General features: G+C 39.0%; 1 protein-coding gene across 1 annotated transcript in view; it reads right to left on the bottom strand.

Annotated features, from left to right (window-relative positions):
- The window catches only part of LOC144679590 (transcriptional activator GLI3-like), a 410,012-nt gene extending 397,298 nt beyond the window's left edge, over positions 1-12,714 (bottom strand). The window contains exon 1 of the mRNA XM_078540127.1: positions 12,596-12,714. The gene's annotated coding sequence lies outside the window, so the exon portion shown is untranslated. The remainder of the gene's footprint in view (positions 1-12,595) is intronic.
- Positions 12,715-12,977: the final 263 nt, after the last annotated feature.

Genomic DNA, 12,977 nt, shown 5'->3' with positions numbered 1-12,977 from the left:
GGTCTCGTCTCCATACTCTATCCCTGGGCTGCAGCAGTTTTAAGTCTTGTGTTCAGTATCTGAAGTTAAAGTTATGAGCTTGCTTGTGTCTCTGTTGCTCCTCACACATTTTAATTCTTTCATGATCATCTAAAGTAATACTAGGTTGTAGCTTCTGCTGCACAGCTGAAAGTTGCATTCTTAATTGTCTTCCATTAACAACTCGAGAATCCGTTTTGTAGTGGTGAGATTCTATGCCTAAGAAGGGCTAAGTTAACATCTTCATACTTTTTCATCAATTCTCTAATTGTGTGAGTTCCCCCCTTTCAACTTTCTCCATTCACCTGAAAATATCTAGGTGAGCTAGTAACGGGAATAAAACCACATTCCTTCACAAAGTTGCAAAATAATTTTTTAGCAAACTGTGGACAATTGCCTGACACTACAATATCCAGAATGCCATGTGTCGCGAAGATTCTTTTCAGTGATTGAATGACTGCCTCCACTGTGATGCTGCGCAATCTGTTCACTTCAATCCGTCTGGAGTAGCAATCAATGATGATGATGAATATTTTGCCTTTAAACTCAAATAAAACCATTCCCATAGCGTCAATGGGAAAGTGGAGGGTGACAGCGGTTCACTGTGCTGTTTGCTATTCACTGCACATGTAAGGCGATTTGAGATTAGTTCTTCTATTGAACTAATGCCTGACCACCAGGCTGACTGTTGAGCTCTTGCTCGACATTTTGCTATGCTCAAGTGGCCTTGAAGAAGGAGAATCTCAAGTTGAAGTATTTTAAAGAAGACTCCTGTGTCATTAAGTACTAAGAAATCATCAAAGATTCTGAGATGCTTTCTCTGTTCGAAGTACTGGCATAGTGCTGGGTTGTTAGGAGTATAATCTGGCCATCCTTTCTGGCAGTATTCCATTATTTGGATACATTCGTCATCCTGTTGGTGTGCTTGTTTAATCTCCTCTAATTTATTTTCAGTAGCCGCTAAGTGTTTGGTATTGAGTGAAGTATATGCTTTCCCACCTTGATGAAATTCAAATCTTCCATGTTGGTTTCTTCCACTGGTATTCCTGATAGTGCATCTGCTGTATCTGGTACTTGACTTGAACATACTCAGTTACTAAATCATACCTCACTGGTCTCAGTCTGAAATCTTGTATTCTAGGCAGCATCTTTGCAACCTCCTTTAGGTTAAGGAGGTCAGTTTCATTTTTAAACCATAATCCCATCAAGTCATTTGAGAACTTCTTGCACACCCATTTTGCTGCTAATGCTCCTTTAATTATTATATATCTTTTCTGTGTGTCTGTGAGTGATCCTGAGGTGTAATAAGCTGGTCTTTTCTTTTACCATCTTTTTGAACTTGGAACAAAACTGCACCTAGACCTGTAGGTAGTGCATCTGTTGCTATTGTTGGCAGTTCTGGTTCATAGCGCACTAGAATTTCAGGTGAAATTAGAAGATTTCTGATCTTCTCAAAAGCATATTGCTGGTGCACTGTTGACCTTGTCTCAACAGCTGTCTCAATCACTCCTTGATTTCTGCCAAATTTAGTGGGAACATACCTACTTGATTGATCATTCCAAGGAATCTTTGCAACTCTGTAGCATTGTGTGTTGTTGGAACTCTCTAATCATGAGATTTTTGTGGGTCAGCTGCTATTCCTGAAGCTTGCACGACGTAGCCTCGGAATTTAATCACTGGCTTTGTAAATTCATATGTCTTGTTCAATGCCAAACCCACTTCCTGTAGAACTTTGACGACAGCTCTCACTCTACGGGCATGTTCTTCCCTTGAGGAATCATGTACGAGCAAATCATCCATTTGGTGTATTATTCCTTCCATGCCTTCTAAAGTCTGAGACATTGTTCACTGGAATGTTTCTGATGCAGAAGCAATTCTGAACAGTAATCTATTAAAGCAGTAACAATGAAAAGGCATTATAAAAGTGGTGAGCTTGTCCAGAGGCAACTACCAAAAGCCACTGTTGGCAACTAATTTGGTGATTAAGGTACTTTTAACTAATTTGGCAAGACTCTCATTCACAGATGCCATTTAGTGGATCTCACATTCCACAGATTTGTTTAGCTGAGTCAAGTCCACGCAGGTTCTAATTGAGCCATTAGGCTTTGGGACTGTGACCATTCCAGAACACCACTTTGTCAGTATGGTTATTGGAGAGATAACCCCTGCTGTAGCAAGTGCTCAATTTTACTCTTGACTTTGTCCAAGAGTGGGTGAGGGACTTTCCTCGGTGTGAATATGTAAATCGGTTTAGCATCAGCTTTTAGGGTTACATGATATTTGGTCTTCAGCTTTCCCAAGCCTGTAAATAATGTTGGGAGTTCATTCCTGACTGTGTTACTGCACTGCTCATCAGCAACTTCATCAAGTTTGTAAATCAGCCTCAATTGTAAGCATGCCTTTCAACTTAATAACAATGATTCTTAGTTCTGTATAGTGTACAAAGGTTCAATGATTTCTCTATCCTTGTATTTTAATTCTGCCAGGTGCTGTCCTATGACTTTCAGTGTAGTCCCACCTGGACCTTGTAATTGGATGGATGATGGCTGCAGTGTAGTGTGTTTAAGCCACTTTACTTCATCAGATAAGACTGAAACACCAGCCAGTGTCTACTTTAAATTCTGTGGGGTGTTGGTCCATTTCTAGTTTAATGCTCCAGTGATTATTTTCTGTTTCATTCACTTCCCCTAGGAAAGTTATTGGCTTTTGCTGTGGTACTTCTGCTTCATGTATCTGGTTTGGCCTTATTATTTTTCCTTTTCACAGGCGGTGTTTTAGATCGGCAGACAACTTTAAAATGTCCTAACTTCCCACAGTTGTGGCACTCTGCTCCCCCTGCTGGGCATTCTTCCCACTTAACCAGGTTCTTCCGCCACACCAAGAGCATTTCAAGATGACGGTTGGCGTATTTTCCCATGATTTAATTGGATTTCAGTGCACTCTCTTTTCTGTCCAACAATTTGAATGGCCACACTTATTCATTTCCATGGGGCATCATTTTCGCCAGGAACAACCACTCTATTTTGCTTTCTTGGTTCGGTCTGGACCTCGTGAGATTTTCTGGTTCTTTTACCTGATGTCCGCTGCCACCATATTTCAACTCGTGTTCGGGACTGGATGGAGTTCTTTAGGGTTTGACTGATTCCCAAAGAAAGCTACTTAAGACTATAATTTGTAAATTTGATTATTTATTTACAGTTCCATGTACATCTCAGTAACTTGACTGAATAACTCCATCCCTCCAGGTCGCTTACTTGGTCATGTGACATTACAGCATAGTTACATTAGCAACAGGTGATTCTGATGTTAACATTTTACTCTACAGTAGCCTTTGAATCAAAAGGCTGTGGGGTTCAAGTGCCATTCAAGAGACTTGAGCACCCAAATATAGGTCAACACCCCAGTGCAGCACTGAGGAAATCCGCACTGCCAGAATTGCTGACTTTTGGATGAGACATTAAACCAAAGCTCCATCTGCTCTCTCAGGTTTGCACAAAATGTCCATGGCACTGATTCAAAAAAAGAGCAGGGGAGCTGTTCCCCATGTCCTGGCCAATATGCCCCACGTTCTGGCCATCAACAATTTTAACCCTTTTTCCCGCCTCTATCCCCCCTCCCACCCCCACCAATGTCACGTTTGTGAGATGCCCACAGTAATGGTGTGGCAGCTTTGGCCAGTTGTAATTTCACCTCTTTAAAAAGTCTTCAGAAGGCCTATCTTAAGTCACACTCTCTCTTTTGTATACGCCAGCAGCTCCAACTTCAGACAGTGGGGTTGCCCATATCTCAGGGCTGGAGAGCTCCCTATTGGATGGCGAACTCCCTCCCTGGCCACTGATTGGTTAGCTTGTCAAAAGTCACGTTGGATGTCAGGCGCAACGTGATGCTGGGTCAGGACCGGAAACTCACCTGACGTCAGGGACCCAATCCCAGAATTAAAATCCAGTCCATGATGTCCCCCAAGGATCTGTGTTAGGGCCTCAAATATTCACTGTATTTATTATGACTTAGATAATGGGATAGAAAGCCACATATCCAAATTTGACGATGACACAAAGGTAGGAGACACTGTAAGCAGTGTAGATGGAAGCATAAAATTACAGAGATATTGATGCATTAAGTGAATGGTCAATGGCCTAAATTTGGAAACACTTCTACATGCAAAGGATGGAACAAGTTTGGAACTCTCTTCCGCAAATGGCAATTAATGCTAAATCCATTGCAAATTTTAAGTCTGAGATTGATAGATTGTTATCCAAAAGTATTAAGGGATTTGAGGCAAAGGTAGTTATGTGGAGTTAGATCGCAGATCAGCCATGACCTAACTGAATTGTGGCAGAATAAGCTTGAGGGGCTAAATGGCCTTTTTCTGATTCTTTGGTTCTATTACAACAATGCATATGTTTCAAATGTACTTAGTTAGTTGTAAACATCTTTGGGATGTTTCGAGATCACGAAAGGCACTATATAAACGCAAGTCTTTCTTTCACATCCCTATTTAGTCAGCAACAGAAACGAGCACGTTAACCTCTTGGACACAGTTTGGTTTCCCATAGTTGAGGTGCCAGTCAGCTTCCTTCCGCATAACAGTCTTAATAAAACAAACCTGTTTGCACCAGCTCAGTGTATATATCTGTACATAGGCAATAAATCATAAATCTCCAATCTACACTGGGTAATGGGTACTGTGTGAGTGACAAGTATTTCTAAAAATTTAAATTTTCTGATGTCAACAATAAAAGTGTATCAATTACAATTTTGCAGCATGCAATCATGAATGTTTTATTTAATAAATTCATATATTTATACTTGGATAAAATTGTTTCATTATCAGTATTTTTCATGTAAAATCAGATCTACGGACATCCTACCAGCCATAATCGTCACATCATTATTTTGCAAAGTGTATTCTGAAAAAGTATGACAAACATTTCTCCTTCACTGTTTATGCTATAAATACAAGTTCAGCAACCCTTCATTTTGCAGACCTGCAATTTCATTTCCAAGCTTCAACAAGTAAATTCTTACTTCACAGGTACAACTTCCACTTGCACATTTAGTAGGTACCTTAAGGAGATGTTGAACATATGATCTGTTCAGCAAATGAAGCATTGAAAGTGTTCAAGTAATTTATCTATAAATTCAGCTCAGTACTGTAATAAACAGGAGGTCTTGTGGCACAGTGGGTAGTGTCCTTGCCTCTGAGCCAGAAACTCTAGGTTCAGGTCCCACTCCAGGACATGATGGCCAAGGAGAGTGTGTGGCCAACAGGTTGATTACCAACCTGCAAATCCTTCCAACACATGCCAATGGCAGGTTCTAAGTGTGGGAAAGACTGCTGGTCAACCATGTGATAGCAAGAAAGTAGAAGGCTCTACTATCACTGTCCATAACTCCAGCCTAAAACATGCATGTAAAAGTGCATGTTACCACAGTAACTCAAGACTCCCTGAGTGATCTGTAACACACCACCACAACTATATTAAACACATCATAAAATACATCTCAATAGCTACAATTTAGAAAATGCACTTTTACAGGACATATGTGCAAACAACAAAGCTTTCTATGAAATTCCCAAAACAAACTATTATTTCAAGCCAACAGAAATGGTAAACACAACTCTTTCACTCAAATAATCTGAAATTGACAAGATAATCAGTGTTTGCTTAAAATGAAAGTTACACAAGGCCATTTGCAAATCCGCAAGAACAATATTGAGCTTTCAAAATTACCGCACGTACATATACAACTATTCTACTGGAAGTTCCGAGTTCCCTTTAATAAATTCTGATAAGATGATCTTAAAGGGTATAATTTTCCAGCTCAGGCCACAGTTCTGACACTTGTACCACGGCAAATCCTTGTCTGAGAGATGCTCAATCTATCACACCCAAAACCTTTAAGCATGCCTTAAACTGTCCAATTGTAAATTAAAAATCAATTTATTCAGAAATTAAATTGCTGCACTGCAGCATAATAAATATTTATTTTTCTAAAATACAAAATACAGGTAAGTGCTTAAATAATTCCAAGAAGTAAGCTCTGCCAAAGCTGGAGTGCAGGGTATCAGCCTCATTAAGTGGTTAATTTTATTTTAGCAATTGCTGTCTGATGAAATTTGCTGTTTTAAAAACAGAGAAACCAAGTAATATTTGAAACAATAAAATAAACAAAAGTTGTGGGGTTTAGCATTAGCATCAATTTACAATACCAGGAGGCAAAATAAATCAATTCGAACCCAGGCAAATTCTTCCGTTAGCCAGAAGCTAGACAAAAATAAGTCTGATTCTTAAGCCTGGCTCTGCTTCACAGTTTTACTCCCTCAATTAAGGCTTCCCCTGTATACACCATTCAGCTTTTCAAGCAATAACCAGCATCCTTTAACAAACATTACAATGGCAGGAAACACTGCAGGAAGTATTTCAACATTCCTATAAAATATTAAACGCTGGCTGAAAATCAAAACACTTTTAATTACTCACCCTCCTTGTTTCATTCAGTGTTCCACCATGCTGCAGTCATTACTCAAATATTACCGACAAGTAATTACCAAGCTATCCAGGCTATAAGGATAAGAGATCATTGCCTGGAACATTTAACATGCCTAGAAGTACACACTGATGGCAATCACAGTTTTCCTCTAACGCAATTTATATTTTCAATGTGTACAACATGGTTCATTGCTGAAATTAGCCCAAGCCATTGTCTTCACACAGTAATTCCATCAGTTGAACAGCTAACGGGCCAAACAAAGTATTAAATAGTCTATAAAATATGCAACCACAAAAAAAGTTTTAAGACACTAAAAATCAGAATTCCCATCATTTTGTATAAAAAATTTTCACATCAAAAGCAGTATTAATATATCTCAAAGATCGAAGGTTTTTTCTGTGCTTAAGAAATCATGTTGATTTATTGACATGTTTAAACCTGTTACACCTGCATTATTGCTGAAGAACATCTAAGCACTTGCTGATGAAAAACAAATTGTTATTTTAGGCTGCTCTAAAAATAAAACTTACAACATGCAGACAATGGATACACAGGTTTGCTTTCTTTTATAAATCACTCAACATTTTACAAAGTAACTGCTAGCATTCTATACCGCTAAATATTTACTTACACTCCCATTCTGTTAAGAAAAACCATAAAACAGCTCAACTGCATGGTTAGACCATGCCACCATTACATTTCCCGAAAGCATTTGAAATTCTTTGGAAGACCATAATCACCAACTGCAAATCTAGTTTACAATAAAAATTAACTATCTATAAATATGAACAATATTGTAATGCCAAGGCCAATTTGACATTTTTCTGTTTTCACTTAACCAGTTAGCAAATAGCTCCTTCCATGAGTTTTTAACAAATTCCAGCTGGCTACTACACACCTCACAAACTGCATGTTATATTGATGAAGTGACTCCAACACAATACCAGTAAATGTACAGGCTAAAAGCGTTTTTTCTTCATCATAAATCACAGCCAAATTTAGCCCCGCAAGACAGAGACAATTACATTTAGCTAGGAGACAGGGAGAAGCTTACCTCAGATTCAGTCAGGCAGAACTATGAACAGTAATTCTACAAGACGGCAGAGTACAAATACTTTTGTATCTGTGATGGTGGTAAGAAGGACGGGGCACACAGCCTCAAGGCATCACTAATACACGGATGACTAATGACCTAGCCATGCTGACAGCATTTTAGACAAGTTCAGAGTTTGAGACCTAACTGAAACCATACTGACAAACAAGCTTTCATAGTTTCATTCATAAAATAACCTTTGTTGAAAAAAAATGATCAATTAGGGATGAGTTAATAAACACAACAATGCATCTGGGGATCTTTTTTTCCCTCTTATGGTTATCTCTAATTACACACAAATATCTAAAAAAAAAAATTGGACATTTGTCAGGAAACAGCACTGCACGCAGTTTTAGATCACAGCCACACAAATCAGTACTTTCTTTGGACACATTTTTACTGGTTGAGTACCTACATTGCTCAAAGTGTCACAATGAGAAAACCTAATCACCTTTACAAGACGCATTAAAGCACATTAAATCACAACCAAATATCTAAATTCTTAAAGGCAGAGGGTTTAAAACAAATTGTTTCTCTGGTTATCAGTCTCCATACATGCCTTCACAATAATGGTTAAACAAAGATACCAATTATTTATTTTTACTGTGTAGTTTTTCAGCAGCTGGTGAGTCATGTTAGAAGATTTAGCAGAATACTTTATCACATCTACATTCGAGGACTTAAAAAAAAACAGTACAATAGAGCACTTCATAAACTTATTAAATGAAGTGCAAATTCTATATGATGCAGTTTCAGTATTTTATTGTATATCCACCCAATGATGGAGCTGTAATGCTACTGTCAGTAAAGTCAGCAAAATCGAGACTCAAGCTGGGTAAACTAAACATAATTTATAAAAATAATGTTGATAGAGTCCAATATCTTTGAGGTGTTTAGAAGGGTTTTTGTAAGCATTTGAAAATTCTCAAATCAATCAAAACTGAGAAGTGGTGCATGTTTGGGGGTGAGGGAGGAAGCAGTCAAATTTAATTTCTAAAGCAACAAACATGCTTTTTCCTCCACATTTTTAAAGATTTTGGAAAACTAATAAATAATGTTACAAGGCACAGAAATTTGCATAGTCACACTCAGAACATGGTAGGGCTGACTTTAACTCGCTCAAAACCCATTCACTTACACCGTTAAAATCAGGCCCAGTGTTTAAAAATTCAGTTAGAAATTCAAAAAAGCTATTTAAGTGTTCTTAATTAGAAAGAACAACAGTAACCAAATACAAAAGATGCCAGTCTCAGAGCACAAATAACATTTTTCATCCTTACACATTCCAATGAATCGGGAAACAGGAAAAAACACTTTCATAGAATAATTTACACTAATGTCCTGTATATTAATAATGGTTTTCTAGTAAATTTAGCAGCATGCTTACAATTGCAAACTAATTGGTCTTTTCTAAGATAAGTGATAGTCTGTCTTTTTGTGGCATTAGGAATATACATTTAATAGATCACATTATAGCATGACTGAAACATTAACTGTGGTGTAAAACCTTATTAATGTGTGTATTATACTTCATAACTGCCTACTATAGCAAGGAACCTGACACACTTATTAATTTTTACTGACTGCAAAACAGCAATGATACCCAGCATGACTCTCTGCATAATTTGCATTATAAAAATGGTTTTACATGTCACAATTTCTGTATCAGTGTATTTCAGAAGAATTCATTAGATAGATAGATAGATAGATAGATAGATAGATAGATAGATAGATAGATAGATAGATAGATAGATAGATAGATAGATAGATAGATAGATAGATAGATAGATAGATAGATAGATAGATAGATAGATAGATAGATAGATAGATAGATAGATAGATAGATAGATAGATAGATAGATAGATAGATAGATAGATAGATAGATAGATAGATAGATAGATAGATAGATAGATAGATAGATAGATAGATGAATTTTGAAGGCACTGATTTGTTATTAAATGCTAAATTCAACTATACCTCTCCCTCCCCACTGGAGACTGCCACTTTAAATACAGGTTTAGGTAACTCTACAGATAAGCAGAGTTCTATATTGGGTTAATATATGGACATGTACATAACCCATTCCCCACCAATGCATCTATCCCTAAATAGACTAATGCAGAATATGCCCAGGTTAGCCAAGTGTACACAAACGAAAACCAATTCTATATTTAGCTTATACACAAGGCATCCAAGTTTAAAATTAAGGATATAAGGAGATAATATCCAATGCAGTGCGGCATTTAGTGTTTGAAAGCCATGCAAAGGCTTCCACTGGGATTATATTTCTCTGGAAAACTGGAATGCCTGCTATTTATCTTAATTTTTTTTCAAGTTGTGCTGCCGTCTATAAAGTTCCAGATCTGTTGCGAGTGAGTGCATGCTGCCTATTTTAAGATGAACAGAATCTAATGGGTTGCCTTTAGCAAATGTTAAAACTTCAGAAGGGAAATTTAAAACAGGAAGCACTGTAAACTCACAAAATCGTCACTGGAGTTAGGAATACATAGCATATCTGCAAACTGGGAGAGTCTACAATGATTTTACCTAGATCTGAGGTGCGCCCTCAAGGTATTCTGGGATTAGAAAACTGATAAGAACCCATGCTGCCTATCACCACTTTTTCTTCTGCAGCTAAACACAAATGCATTGAGGCACTCGCCTGCTGCTCAATGTTACTGCTTGTGGTATATAAAAGCAATGGTGAGCCTTTTGCTGTCAAGATATCAAAGACAAAGTCATCAAAGTGTAAAATTCTGGTTTTGCTCCTTCCCTGGTCTACTGCCATATTTCAAAGGAGCATGAAACAAAAGCACAGAAAGTGGGAGAACATCTTAAAAGAATCTCATTCATTCTTGGCCAAACTGAATATTTTATAATTAGATCACAAACACATCAGAAGTCCTGACTATGGTAATATTTCCTAAAAGCCCATAACAAGAGACAAATTGAACTATTTTAAAACAATATATATTAAAAAGTGCGTAAAGACTTTCCTGGTCTTTGGAAATTTTCATTGGATCCGAGTATATGAAATGAACAAGGTTTTAAAAAGTTATTTTAATCTACCAGCAGCTATAACAAGTGTAGCAAAAGTGAAATGTTGTCAGTCTTAAAATCAGTTAGTTTGAAAAAGTGAATTGCTACAAAAAATATTCCAGCTAGACAAACAAGATCCTGCAGGGAAGGGTTTACTACAGTCAAATAAAACAAGGAAAGATGACTTTGAGATAATCTTCTGTAGTTTAATAGCATTAACATTCCAATAATGAGATTTCATTTCCCAGACAAAATTGACTGCATACTCAATAAATAAAATTACTGTTCTAACAGAATGCAAACATTTCACTACCTTTAAAAAAAAGTCAAGAAACAGCTGGAATTTTGTAACTGCCACTTATTATTTTCCCTCGTGAAATTTAGTCGAGAACTTCATATATAAAATAATGGGGCAGGGTTGAACTGCCAATTCCTAAATTAATGGATTTTATGAATATTCTCTTGCTTGGAAAACCACTGCAACTCATCCAAGGGATATTAATACAACTGCATATGCTTCATTTCATGAAGGGGGGGGGTGATAATAACTAACTCTGCTGAATTGTTAAAACTTGAACTTTAATTTACATAACCATTTGGCGGATTTCATTAATCGCGTAGTCTATTCGGAATTTCATAGTCTAACTAACTTTCTTGAAATAAAGGCAGTGCAGTCGGAATCCGGAGTCAGGAATTGAGACGAAATCCGACAATTTTGAACCGTTAGCCTCCACCATATGGAAACACGGCAGTAGCAAGTTCTAATCACACATCCTCTCTTCAGACTTTTCTTCTCAATAGCGCTTTTGAAGGCGTTTTAAATCGTGCTAGAAGCATTGAGAACTTTTATTAGATTTTAACTGCCAGTCACAGTTTATGTACTGAATTTAGTGAGTATTAAACTATCAAAGGGATACCCACCATAAATTATACATCGACCCAAATTCATTTCAATTATTCACGTTGCTCCAATTCGTTTCTGCTTAGTATAAATCAATGGAAAATACTCGCACTGAAACGGGGTTGGTGTGTCTCCCGAATCAACGCTGCACAAAATAAAAGGGCCGTTCACATCCAGGCAACTTAACCAATGGTCCCATCACAGCGTTTTTTTTTATGCTGGCAGACGGGATATAAAGAACAGCTGGAAGCAACTTGTTCTAAAATGTTTTACACATACACACACAGGCTGGCACACGTCCACAAACACACAGCTCGGGGAATTAAGCAAAACTCCGCTTCTCATTACTCTTTTCAGGCTTTTAGATTAGGCGCGGAATGTATTTTAGCGCAGAGTAGAAATAGAGAGACGGTGCTCCCAGGCTTACTGTGAGGGACGAATCTCCCTTTTCTAAATCCTCTTCATTTGGTCAAATGCAGCCATTATATTAAAAAAAAAATGTCTGCAAGCAAAACACACGAAACTAATTCAGCAAAATCATTTCCCCCAGACTTGAGGTCATGATGGAGATCGGTGACAAACGCGATCTCACACAATGAGGTAAACTGCTGGCTTTTTTTAAAAAAATTCGCTTTTCAGTATTTTACGTCCTGCAAACTTACACAGCTGCCCCCTCACCCCCCCCACCCCACCCCCGACCATCATCACCACCCCCTGTGGAGATGCTGAAGCAGCACCGCCGGCCTCTTCAAAGAAAAACAAACTCGAGGCGACTGAGGGAGAGAGAAGGGGGGGGGGGTAACTGAGAATCTGTGAGAGGGAGAAAGTTTGACGAAGTCTCACCGACAATCCACGAGCGCAACAAAAACTTTCAGTGAGTGTTGGCAGAGAGAGAGGGGGGGGGGGGGGGGAGGATCGCGGCTCTCCGGCCCGTCCTGGGGGTGGGGGGGGGGGGGGGGGATTTATTTCGCCCACCCTTCAAAACATTTCGAGCGGTTGGAGGGTTGAGTGCGGGCACCGGGACCGGGACCGGGACCCCGGCTCTTACCTGCTGTGAGTTGAGTTGGAGGGAAAGCTGAATCCTGCGATCACGTCCCCGCTCCTCCAGCTCAGCGCCCGCACCTCGGAAACTCAGCAACTTGCAGAGTCCGCCCCCTCCCCTCCCCTCCACCCGCAAATAAAATCATTCATTTAAAAAATAAAAAGAAAAACTGCAACAAAGTGAGTGGGACTTTCACAGGAGGGAGCACACCCGCGGCCGGATTGCGGCGCGCTGCCTGTTTCCTGGCCCAATGAGGGGCCGGGAGCTGAGCTGTCAGTCCCGAGTTCCCGCCTCCCGGCTCCATTCACCACCCCCCCCCCCCCCCCGCCTCATCAGCCCGGCTCGGCGCAAACCGCGCTCCACCCCCGCAACCCGCCCCCTCCCCCCT

Source organism: Cetorhinus maximus, chromosome 4, assembly GCF_964194155.1.
Source record: "Cetorhinus maximus chromosome 4, sCetMax3.hap1.1, whole genome shotgun sequence".
Lineage (NCBI taxonomy): Eukaryota > Metazoa > Chordata > Chondrichthyes > Lamniformes > Cetorhinidae > Cetorhinus > Cetorhinus maximus.
The sequence above is the reverse complement of the archived record's forward strand: the minus strand, read 5'-3'. Positions and strand labels throughout refer to the sequence as shown.